The following is an 11,272-nucleotide window of genomic DNA, read 5'->3' on the forward strand; positions in this document are numbered from 1 at the left end:
TTCTGTCAATGGACACTTAGGTTGCTTCCATGTCCTGGCTATTGTAAACAGAGCTGCAATGAACATTGTGGTACGTGACTCTTTTTGAATTATGGTTTTCTCAGGGTATATGTGGTGCCTTTTTTTTTTTTTTTTTTTTGCGGTACGCGGGCCTCTCACTGTTGTGGCCTCTCCCGTTGCGGAGCACAGGCTCCGGACGCGCAGGCTCAGCGGCCATGGCTCACGGGCCCAGCCGCTCCGCGGCATGTGGGATCTTCGCGGACCGGGGCACGAACCCGTGTCCCCTGCATCGGCAGGCGGACTCCCAACCACTGCGCCACCAGGGAAGCCCTGTGGCGCCTATTTTTAGCTCTGGCCCAACTTCTGGGTGAACAGGAGGTGCAGGCAGAGGAGGGGAGGGAGAGTGATTCCAAATTTCAGACACATCCCGTGTGTAGCGTGCTGTGCCATGCAGCAGGGACGCGATGCTTCCGAGGGAAGCATGTTCTCAGGACAGCCTGGGGTCAGGAGCCTGGCTCCCGACATGGGTCCACGACACGGGTGGTCCACGACATGGGTCTTTATCTACTGTGACCAAATCTTCCCATGTAGTGAACTAATGATGTGCAGAAGCTTAAAGCTATTTATTTATTTAAAGATTTTCTGATGTGGACCATTTTTAAAGTCTTTATTGAATTTGTTACAACATTGGTTCTGTTTTATGTTCTGTTTTTTTGGCCCCGAGGCATGTGGGATCTCAGTTGCCCAGCCAGGGATTGAACCCGCAACCCCTGCATTGGAAGGTGAAGTCTTAACCACTGGACTGCCAGGGAAGTCCCAGCTTTTTATTATTTTTATTAATTTATTATTTTCGTTGTTCTTGTTGTTGTTGGTGGTGATGATGGGTGGTGGGGTGATGGTTTAAAGCTTTTAAAAAACTATCTTTAGAAAATAATCTGAAGTCGAATGGAGAATATGTTTGATTTCAGTATTCAAAACGCATAAACCAAAAGTCTCTGGCAATCGAGGAGTGTGTTGCTAGCACCCCTTCTGGCCTGCGTCAGGCTGATGGGGGAACTTGGGGTATGGGGGAAGGGCAGCCCCTCTGCCAGGTACGGCCACGCTGAGGGATCCACGTGGGTTCACGGAAGGGAACAGTCTTTCAGCCACAGTCATCTCTCTCCTCACTCCCCACTTAGCTTGCTCACCAAGACCCTAATCTCCAACCGGTATCCCTCCAACCGTTAACAGTCGAGGGGGAACATGGCAGCAGAGGACATGCTGGACCCATGGAGGGGGCCGGGCTCTGCCCTGCCCTAGCCTGGGGGAACCTCCCAGGGCATGCGTGCTGGGGCGGGGGCAGACCCCACCAGGCTCCACCTGCTCCTGGCTCCACTTCGGTGCAGATAGTGCCCAGTCATGAGCTTCCTGAACAAACCACTTTCAATTTGCGCCTGGTCCACGGCTCAGATGTAATCACATTTTTAATCTTTGAGCCTGTGAGCCCTCCCCCGTTGCTTAAAAGCTATAATGGAGAAAAGAGAGCGTGACACCGAGGTTAGTGAGTTGGGAAGAGACAGAACAGGTTTTACCAAGTGGATATCCCGAACCCAGACCACCGCCATTTCAATGGTGGGTCATCTTTATCTGTTAGAGATCTGAGTTCGTATTTTGGCCACATTAAAGGGAGATCTGGGCGGGGATCCCTCCTACATAAAACCTGGGCTGGCGGCCCCCCGAGCTGGAAGCGACAGCAGTTCTGCGTAGTCACCACCGCCGGAGCAGATAAACTCTGCAGCAAGTCCAAGCTCCTCTTCGATGCCCAACAAACAATGGCAGGAATGACTCAGAATCAGGTGGGCAACTCTTGCCGATAAAGATGTGGGCACGTTCCTGAGGGAAGGCCAGGCACCAGCTGTGGGGCCTCTGTGTTAACCCTTTGCGGCTGCTTCCCAAAGCTGGCCTGTGTGGTCACTTCTGCAGGCAGGGCCTGCTGCCCTCGTCAGCTGCAAAGTGAGCACCTTCCCCCCCACCCACTGCGGGTGCTCTGAAATAAGTCCAGCAGCAACGGCCCTGCAGCTTGCCTCCCGCCTGCCCATTCTCTCCGTTCTCCCAGCTCCCTGGGAAGCTGCTGGAAACCTTGTTTACGCATGGACATAGTTCTGCACCTGCAGCTAAAGCCTCAGCTCTAGTCTCCACAGCAAGGACGGGTCCCAAGGTGACGCTGAGGGACGAGGACGCGGCTGAGCTCCAGGAACTGGGTTCCTATCCTAGTTCAGGCACCAACCAGCCCTGCGACTTGGGACAAGTCCCCTTCCTCTCTGGGTCTCAGGTTTTCCATCTGTACCATGACCTCTATGTCTCTCTCCAGCCCTGGGTGATGCCAGGATATCAGGATTAAAGGGAGAGGTTACCAGGTGGGTAGACGGGAGCGGGCTCTTCCTCCAGAGACTGCTTCTGAAAAGAACGAGACAGCCCTAGAAGGCTGACCCAGTGGCATGAACTGGGGGCAGCCACGAGAAGTCACCACACTGTCATCTGAGTGCACCAAAGTCTCCCTTCTGTGTAGCCTACAGGGCTCTGCAGCCTCTTCATCACCCCCAAGCCTTCCACTCAACTGGCTTTAATTTTTCAGTCACAAATGCCTTAATCAATAAGACCCACTGACTGCTAGTCTATGTGCCTGGAATTGTCTTCAGTGAATCCTGCGGGGCTCCTACCACTGCACCCAGATTTTGGAGGTGGTGGAGCGCAGGCACCTATGATTGGTGCTTGGATCTAAGGCGTGAGGCCCTGGAGATTCAGGCAGGGGGCTCTTGCCCAGGAGAGCTGTGTCTTACTGAGGTCAGCGGAGCGGCTGACAATCCAGTGGAGGGCTGGACGTCGGAGGACAGAGGTGAACGGGCTGAACCCAGCTGCCAGTGTCACTGCTCCGCTGCCATGGTCTGCAAGCCCTGGCCTCCTCCTTGGGGCTTCACGGCCAAGCGCAGTGCCACCTATGCACCTGGTGGGCTAGTGGGGGCCTCACCTCCCCCCTTTATCATTCCAACCTCTCAGAAAGAAATGTGTAACTAAAATTTTAAAAAACAAACATTAAAAGGCAAAGACCCCAACCCAACTGAAAATGAAATGGGGTTTTCAACATTTGGTTAAGGTGAGTAGGACACAGTCTAGGAAACCGCAGGGGATTTGTAAAGAGGTCTGGCTCAGGCAGGGACCCGGGGCCACCCACTATGTGACTCTCCTCGTCTACAGACCCTTCCCCCATCCCGATAACAAGGTGGGCGTGGTGGGCTGTCGAGGGGCGTGTCGGAAAACAAAACATAATTCCAATAAAACTGGGGCTTTCAGAGGCCCCAAAGTCCAGGACGCCTCCTCCCATATGCCATGACACCACCCGGGCTCTCTCTTTCCGGGCAGGAGGGGTCTCTCCCCAAACAGCCTCAGGCCCCTGGGCGACCAGCCAGAGTGAGTCTCCTCCGAGGCCGGCAGTCTCAGCCCCGTCTGCATGGAGATCCGCAACAGGGCTAAAAGGGAACACGCCTGCACTGCTGGTGGGAATGTGAATTGGTACAGCCACTGTGGAGAACAGTGTGGAGGTTCCTTAAAAAACTACAAATAGAACTACCATATGACCCAGCAATCCCACTACTGGGCATATACCCAGAGAAAACCATAATTCAAAAAGAGTCATGTACCAAAACGTTCATTGCAGCTCTATTTACAATAGCCCGGAGATGGAAACAACCTAAGTGCCCATCATCGGATGAATGGATAAAGAAGATGTGGCACATATATACAATGGAATATTACTCAGCTATAAAAAGAAACAAAATTGAGCTATTTGTAATGAGGTGGATGGACCTAGAGTCTGTCATACAGAGTGAAGTAAGTGAGAAAGAGAAAGACAAATACCATATGCTAACACATATATATGGAATTTAAGAAAAAAAATGTCATCAAGAACCTAGGGGTAAGACAGGAATAAAGACACAGACCTACTAGAGAATGGACTTGAGGATATGGGGAGGGGGAAGGGTAAGCTGTGACAAAGCGAGAGAGAGGCAAGGACATATATACACTACCAAACGTAAGGTAGATAGCTAGTGGGAAGCAGCCGCATAGCACAGGGAGATCAGCTCGGTGCTTTGTGACCGCCTGGAAGGGTGGGATAGGGAGGGTGGGAGGGAGGGAGACGCAAGAGGGAAGAGATATGGGAACATATGTATATGTATAACTGATTCACTTTGCTATAAAGCAGAAACTAACACACCATTGTAAAGCAATTATACCCCAATAAAGATGTTTAGAAAAAAAACAAAAAAACCCTCAAAAACACCCCACTGTTTTGGGCTTCCCTGGTGGCGCAGTGGTTGAGAGTCTGCCTGTCGATTCAGGGGACATGGGTTCGTGCCCCGGTCCGGGAAGATCCCACATGCCGCGGAGCGGCTGGGCCCGTGAGCCCTGGCCGCTGAGCCTGCGCGTCCGGAGGCTGTGCTCCGCAACGGGAGAGGCCACGACAGTGAGAGGCCTGCGTACCGCAAAAAACAAAAAAACAAAAAACCCCACTGTTTTGCTCCCTGAGGATCCAGACCAGTTTGCCAAGCTATCTGGGTGAAGCCTGGGTTTGGGGTTCGGTGGGTTGGACGCGTCCTCCTCATCGGCCGGGACCGAGGCCTGGGGGCCCCTGGGGGTGTTTTCACACCGGTGGGGCTGCACCCAGCACCGCGGACCCGCCCTGAACCTGCGGCCTCCATCTCGGGCGCCACCGGACCCCGCCGTTCCCCCTTCTCCCCGAACTCACCAACTCCTTTCCGGGTGCCTGTCGGCCCTGGCCCGGACCCCGGGGTTGCTCTCTGCGGTCCTGCTAGGGAGAGCAAGGCGACGGCCGGGCGTCGGGTCGCGGTGCGTTGAGGCCTGGAGGGCAAATACAGGCCAGGCAGGGCGCAGGGCGCACAGCCAGGAGGGAGGGGCGAGGTCCCGGAGGCGTCCGCCGGGTCACGAGGACCGCGCCGCGCCCAGCTCCGGGAGCGCCGGGCACCTCCGGGTGTCGGCGGGGCAGACACCCGGGGCGCCAGCGCGGGAGGCGCCAGTGCCGGGCAGAGCCCGTCGCTCCTCGCCCCCAGCCTACTTCGGGGAGGAAGGCGGGGAGGAAGGCAGGGAGCGGAGGGCTGAGCCCACACCTGGCGAGTCGGGAGACTGCCCGGTGATGCGGCCGCCGCCGTCCTGTCCTCGGCGCGAAGGGAGCCGCCGGCCTTTCTCGCCCTCGGAGCGCGCGGGACCTCGTGTAATTCCCATCCCAATTCTGCGCGATTTACTCCGGTTTTACAGATGGGGAAACTGAGGCCCAGGAAAGAGCGTTCCCCAAAGCCACAGACTAACTCGTGGGAACGCCTCACTCGTAAATGGGACTCTGGACCCCGTGTTTCCTGCGGCAGACGCGCGCCTCTCCACGTCTTCCCTCCTGCCTGGACGCGGCTGGACCCGGAAGCTCAAACGCCAGTAGCCCCGCCACGGGGAGGGCACCGAGACCTTGCGCGCCAAAAAAAGTCCCGCAAGTCACAGCCGCGGCTCGCGGCGGGGTCAGCATCCGCGCACAGACGGGGCGGGGCCGGGGGCGAGGATTCCCTGCGTAAGGACCTCCGAGTCCCCGCGCCGCCGTCTCACTTTCCGCGCCCGGACTCGCGCTCAGGGGCGCCTCAAACCCGGAGCGTGCGACGCACCACCGCCAGCTCCAGCCACCGTGCCGTGCCTCCTTGTCCTTCCCAAATCCCCTGGACATTAAAGGGCGTCACCATCTTCCCTTTCCCTTCTGGAGCTGGGCGCATCAAAGCACTCCCCCCTCCTCCCTCTCACTTACTATTGATAAAGAAAGATCAAACAAAACTACATTCTTTCCCCCAGGAACTACTTTCGAAACTTTCCATATCTGCGAAATGGGGATAGGAATGTAAATAAATACATAAATGATCAGTGCTGTTAGGTGAACAAATACTGATATCTCCGTTTTACAGAGGAGGAAACTAAACCTTATAGGATCATTGTGATGTCACATTGGATAATTTATAAGGCACTTTCAAAAGGCCCACAATTCTGCTCGGGTTAGAGCTCTGGTTGTCTGCTGAGCCCGCGGAAGCACTGTAAGTGCGTGTGGGTACATAGGCGCTCTGGCCAAGCACCATCAACTCTGTGTGCGAACCCGGGAAGTAAGGTGACACTTATACGTAACCCAGAGTTTCCAGAAACCCTGTGAGCCGGTTCTCATGTTTTCCGTTTCCTTACCATATACTTTACTGTTGCTTATAAAATTAACAGATCCCTTAAAAGTTGGTATCAGGACCGTTTCTTTTCAATATGTATTTTATCTTTTATTTTTTTAAAAAATTGAAGTAGAGTTGCTTTACGATGTTGTGTTAGTTTCAGGTGTACAGCAAAGTGATTCAGGTATGCATATACCAATATCTAGTCTTTTTCAGATTCTTTTCCATTATGGATTATTACAAGACATTGAATATAGTTCCCTGTACTATATAGTAAGTCCTTGTTGTTAATCTATTTTGTATATAGTAGTGTGTATCTGTTAATCCCAAAACCCTAACTTATCCTCCACTCCTTTCCCCTTTGGTAACCGTAGTTTGTTTTCTAAGTCTGTGAGTCTATTTTTGTTTTGTAAATAAGTTCATTTGTACTATTTTTTCGATCCCACATATAAGTGATATCATGTGATATTTGTCTTTCTCTGACTGACTTCGCTTAGTATGATAATTTCTAGGTCCATCTATGTTGCTGCAAATGCAACATTCTGCATGCTGCACTATTTCATTCTTTTTTAGGGCTGAGAAGTATTCCATTGTGTATATGTACCACATCTTCTGCCAGTGGACACTTAGTTTGCTTCCATGTCTTCTTGGCTATTGTAAATAGTGCTGCCATGAACATTGGGGTGCATGTATCTTTTCAAATGAGAGTTTTCATCTTTTTTGGATATATGCCCAGGAGTGGGATTGCTGGATCATCTGGTAACTCTATTTTTACTTTTTAGAGTAACTTCCATACTCTTGTCCATCGTTTTAAAATGTTTTTTTATACTTTCATGCTTATTTATTTAAATTAGTGGGTTTTAAGTAATGTGTAAAACTGATACATGGTGATATGTGATAAAGATATATGGTAAAGAATATGAACAGTATGAAATGAAAAGTCAAACTTAATCTTATTCCTTCACCCAAGCCCACTTCCCAAAAACCATCATTAGCAGTGGTGCCTTGTGTATTCTGCCCAAATTATTGTGTGTGTTTAAGCATGTGGACTCTGGAACCAGCTGCAGGAGTTGGACCCCAGCTGACCGCATCCTCATTGGACTGTTCCTTAACCTCCCCCAGGCTCAATTCTCTCTTCTACACGTTGGGGATAGCAACAGGTTCTACACAGTAGGGTCGTTCTGAATCAGTATACACGAAGCACTGGGATGAGACCTGCCCTGAGGTGAGTGCTAGGTAGATATTAACCCCTGTTAGTATAGACCTGGTTCATTCTTTTTAATGGTTGCAGAGTAGCCACTGCATGAGTTTACCATCCTTATTTTACTGCTCTCCTATTGATGGACAGTTAACTTTGGATTTTTTGCTATTTAAAAATATTTCTGGGGCTTCCCTGGTGGCGCAGTGGTTGAGAGTCCGCCTGCCGATGCAGGGGACGCGGGTTCGTGCCCCGGTCTGGGAAGATCCCACATGCCGCGGACCGGCTGGGCCCATGAGCCATGGCTGCTGAGCCTGCGCACCCAGAGCCTGTGCTCCGCAACGGGAGAGGCCATAGCAGTGAGAGGCCCGCGTACCACAAAAAAAAAAAAAAAAAAATTTCTGCCATAAACATCTTGCGTATAATGTGTAATATCACTGGCTTATACATATTTATGATGGTACATAAATGTAATTGTACCTACATACGTATCACTGTACATACATGCGAATACAAATATATCTATACAATAAAATCCTAATATTGAATTGCCGAGTCAAAGGATGTATGCAATTTTTAAGAGAAAATTCTATAATTGAAAAAGTTTAAATTATTGAAACAATCTCAAAAATGACATAAATTTGGAAGTATGATACAAAGAAGTCCTCCTTCCAATTTGTAAGTTGCTGACGTGATGTTTTAGTATGTATTTTACAAACAAGGACAAACTTCTATAAAACTTCAACCCAGCCATCAAAATTGGTAAATGGTATGCTGTTATGTATAATCATGAGAACCCTTTCCAATTTTGCCATTTGTCTCAGTAATTATCCTTTATTGTGAAGGATCCAGTTCAGAATATCTTGATTTCTTAATTTAGCTATTTATGGGGAGAAGGGAGGGGACAGAGAGGAGAGGAGGGGAAAGGTAAGCAGTGGGGCCTGGTGGCTGCTGGCCAGGATCTTGGGCTCGGTTGTTTCTCCTTCTCCTGGTATTCTTGGCTTGCCTGGGCCTTACCTTTGGAGCCCTGGCCCCTTCCTAGCTTCTCAGGGCTCCCGGTGTGCCCCTGGGTGCTACCCTCTGGCTCCCTTTTTGCCCCTGCCCCTGTATCTGTCCTTCCTCATTCACTTGCTTCGGGCTGGCTTTCCTTTTTAAGACTATGTGGTCCAATCCTGTCTCTTACAGATGAGAAAACCGATGCTGAGAGAGGGGGTGGCATACACCCAGGGTCACACAGTGAGTTGGAGATGGCTCGCCTCTCCAGCAGTAAGCGTCGCAATCAGCCATCACGGACCCTCAAGAAGTCGGCTTGGTGGGTGGACACCAGAGGGAAGCAGAGGCCCCCCCCCGCCACTTCCTTGTCTTAAAGTGGCTGTCAGGAGACCCTGCCTTCTCTGAGGTTTAGGGGTGGACACAGCAAGGAAGGCAGGATGGCTGTCTTGGCCATGCCATCAGGAAGCTCCCCATGGAAGATGGGCTTCAGGGGAGCGCCCTTTAATTTCACTGTTTGGAAGTCCCCCATCTTCAGGGATAGCTGGACAGGCAAGTCCTGTTGAGGGCTGGGCTGGGACTTCCCTCATCTCTGCTGGTAGAGAGGAGACGCCAAGGGGGAGGAGGCCCCCGGCCCACCAGGGAGCATCCTGCAGTGCCTGGAAGTACCAGCTTCCCGCGATGGCAGATGCAGGATTAGAGCTGAGAGGCCTGCGGTCCCCTACCCACCGCCATCCTTGGGTCCTTGATAGAGCTCACCGGCAGGCAGCAGTTAAATCCTTCCTGCCTTCTCCCTGTCTAAATCCTCTGGGCTGGTTTGCCCTTGGGCTAACCAGGGCATCTGGAGTTTTGAGACGAACACCCAGGAAGTTGAACACACATAAAGTACCACCCCCAATCCCAGCCATGTTCAGTAAACTATATTTTACAAGAAAACACATTTAAATGGTACAAATGAACTTATTTACAAAACAGAAATAGAGTCACAGATGTAGAAAACAAACTTATGGTTACCAGGGGGGAAAGAGGGGTGGGGGAGGGATAAATTGGGAGATTGGGATTGACACATACACACTACGATATATGAAATAGATGACTAATAAGGACCTACCGCATAGCACAGGGAACTCTAGTCAATACTCTGTAATGACCTATATGGGAAAAGAATCTAAAAAAGAGTGGATATATGTATGTGTAGAACTGATTCACTTTGCTGTACACCTGAAAGTAACACAACATTGTACATCAACTAGACTCCAGTAAAATTAAAAAAGAAAATGCATTTACATCAAATGCTGAATGATTTTCTTTCTTTTATAAATCTGAAAAACTGAGAAAATCCCATTTTGGGAGTGTTCTCCTGGCTTTGTGGTTGTTCTCCTGGGCTGGGAATCCCAGGGCCTTTGAGGAAGTGTCACCTGACCCTGCTGCCTGCCGGCTCTTCAGCGCACAGGGCCCCGTGACTGCAGTGGAGCTCACACAGTGACCCCTGAGCTGTATGTCTCGGGGTGGGGGGTGGGGTCTGGGGTGAGAACCACTCCCAGGAAAGCGCCTGTCTGCTCATCTCCCAGCCTCCGCCTGCCTTCCCTCTCGTTTCCGAGCTCCAACCCTTTTCAGAATGATGTCCCTGCCCCACTCACTTGCACAAGTCCTACTCCTTTCGGGTGTCAGCTCAACTGTCCTCCCCTCAGAAAAGCATTTCCTGCCTGTCCAGCCCTCCCCACTATCAGACTCCCCGTTATTCCCGTCACGTTCTTACAGAACCATTCTCATGGTTTCCCCACCACATGTGTGAGGCGCTCTGGTAACGTCTTTGTTCCCCTGCTCTAAGGCCCGGGAGCCCCAGGAATGGGATGTTCACTTTGACGTCCCTGCTGCCCATGGTTGGTCTTTGATGACTACTTGTTGAATGAATATTGTTCAGTAATCATAATAAGTATTGTGATGATGCCCTTGATTTTAACTTTGACTGACGATCTCCAAACAGAGCTCTGTTCCCACCACCCGGTGAACTAAGCCCAGGGCACCTTCCGGGGAGAAATGTTGGTTGAGAAGAGGGCTGGTGGAAACGTGGGATGCAGGGTTGGGAGAGGGAGGCCTGCTTTCTTCTGGGGCCATGATTCCCCTCTTCCTCGCACCCTTCATCAGCCCTTACTGTGTTTTGAGACAGCAGCCCCCAACTCAGCTCAGCCTCTTCCCCTATCTTGGGCTGGTCTGAGCTCATCCTTGCTTTTTCTCCCCAGGAAGGATGTGTCAGAGGGCAAGAAACAGTCCCCTTCTACTCAGAGCTGAACAGAATTCATTTGCCTGTTTCTATCCCATGTTCAATAGATCAGAAATGTAGAGTTTGCAAACTCATTTTGGCAAGTTGCTTTCCCGCCATCTGAACACATGAGGAATTAGATTTTGATAAGTGCCTAGAAGGAGCTCTAATTAGGCAGAGAGGCCAGCCAAGAAGAGGGAAAAATCTGAAGAATGAAGCCCTTGACTCTAAAGCCATCAGACCACTCAGGCTTTCAGGGTTTTGGAAGCTTTAGATCATGTGAGACGTGAGCCAGTGAGCACTTGTCTTTCCCTAGAGTAGCTTAATGAGGAGTTTTCACTATGCAGCGTTCAGGAATCCAGCAGAAGTGGTTCCTACTGAAGGGAAAGAACTTAGGCAATAAAGTTTTATGCTCTATTCTCAGAAGACCCTCTTCTGGAAACCTCAGTTGTGTCTATGAAGGGAAGGAGCATGAAGGGAACTGATCCTCACTGAAGACCTACTGGGTGCCTGTGAGCACTTTCTGGTTGCCCAACTTCTATAATATCAATTGTATTGTGTGCCTGACCTGTACAGCGTTAG

At 50.8% G+C, this 11,272-nt stretch overlaps 1 protein-coding gene across 1 annotated transcript in view; it reads right to left on the reverse strand.

The window, feature by feature from the left end:
• MLPH (melanophilin) overlaps positions 1 to 5,452 on the reverse strand; it is a 41,758-nt gene extending 36,306 nt beyond the window's left edge. The window contains exon 1 of the mRNA XM_060151764.1: positions 4,784 to 5,452. The gene's annotated coding sequence lies outside the window, so the exon portion shown is untranslated. The remainder of the gene's footprint in view (positions 1 to 4,783) is intronic.
• Between the last annotated feature and the right edge of the window lie 5,820 nt (positions 5,453 to 11,272).

The sequence above is a fragment of the Lagenorhynchus albirostris genome, chromosome 6 (assembly GCF_949774975.1).
Source record: "Lagenorhynchus albirostris chromosome 6, mLagAlb1.1, whole genome shotgun sequence".
Taxonomy (NCBI): Eukaryota; Metazoa; Chordata; class Mammalia; order Artiodactyla; family Delphinidae; genus Lagenorhynchus; species Lagenorhynchus albirostris.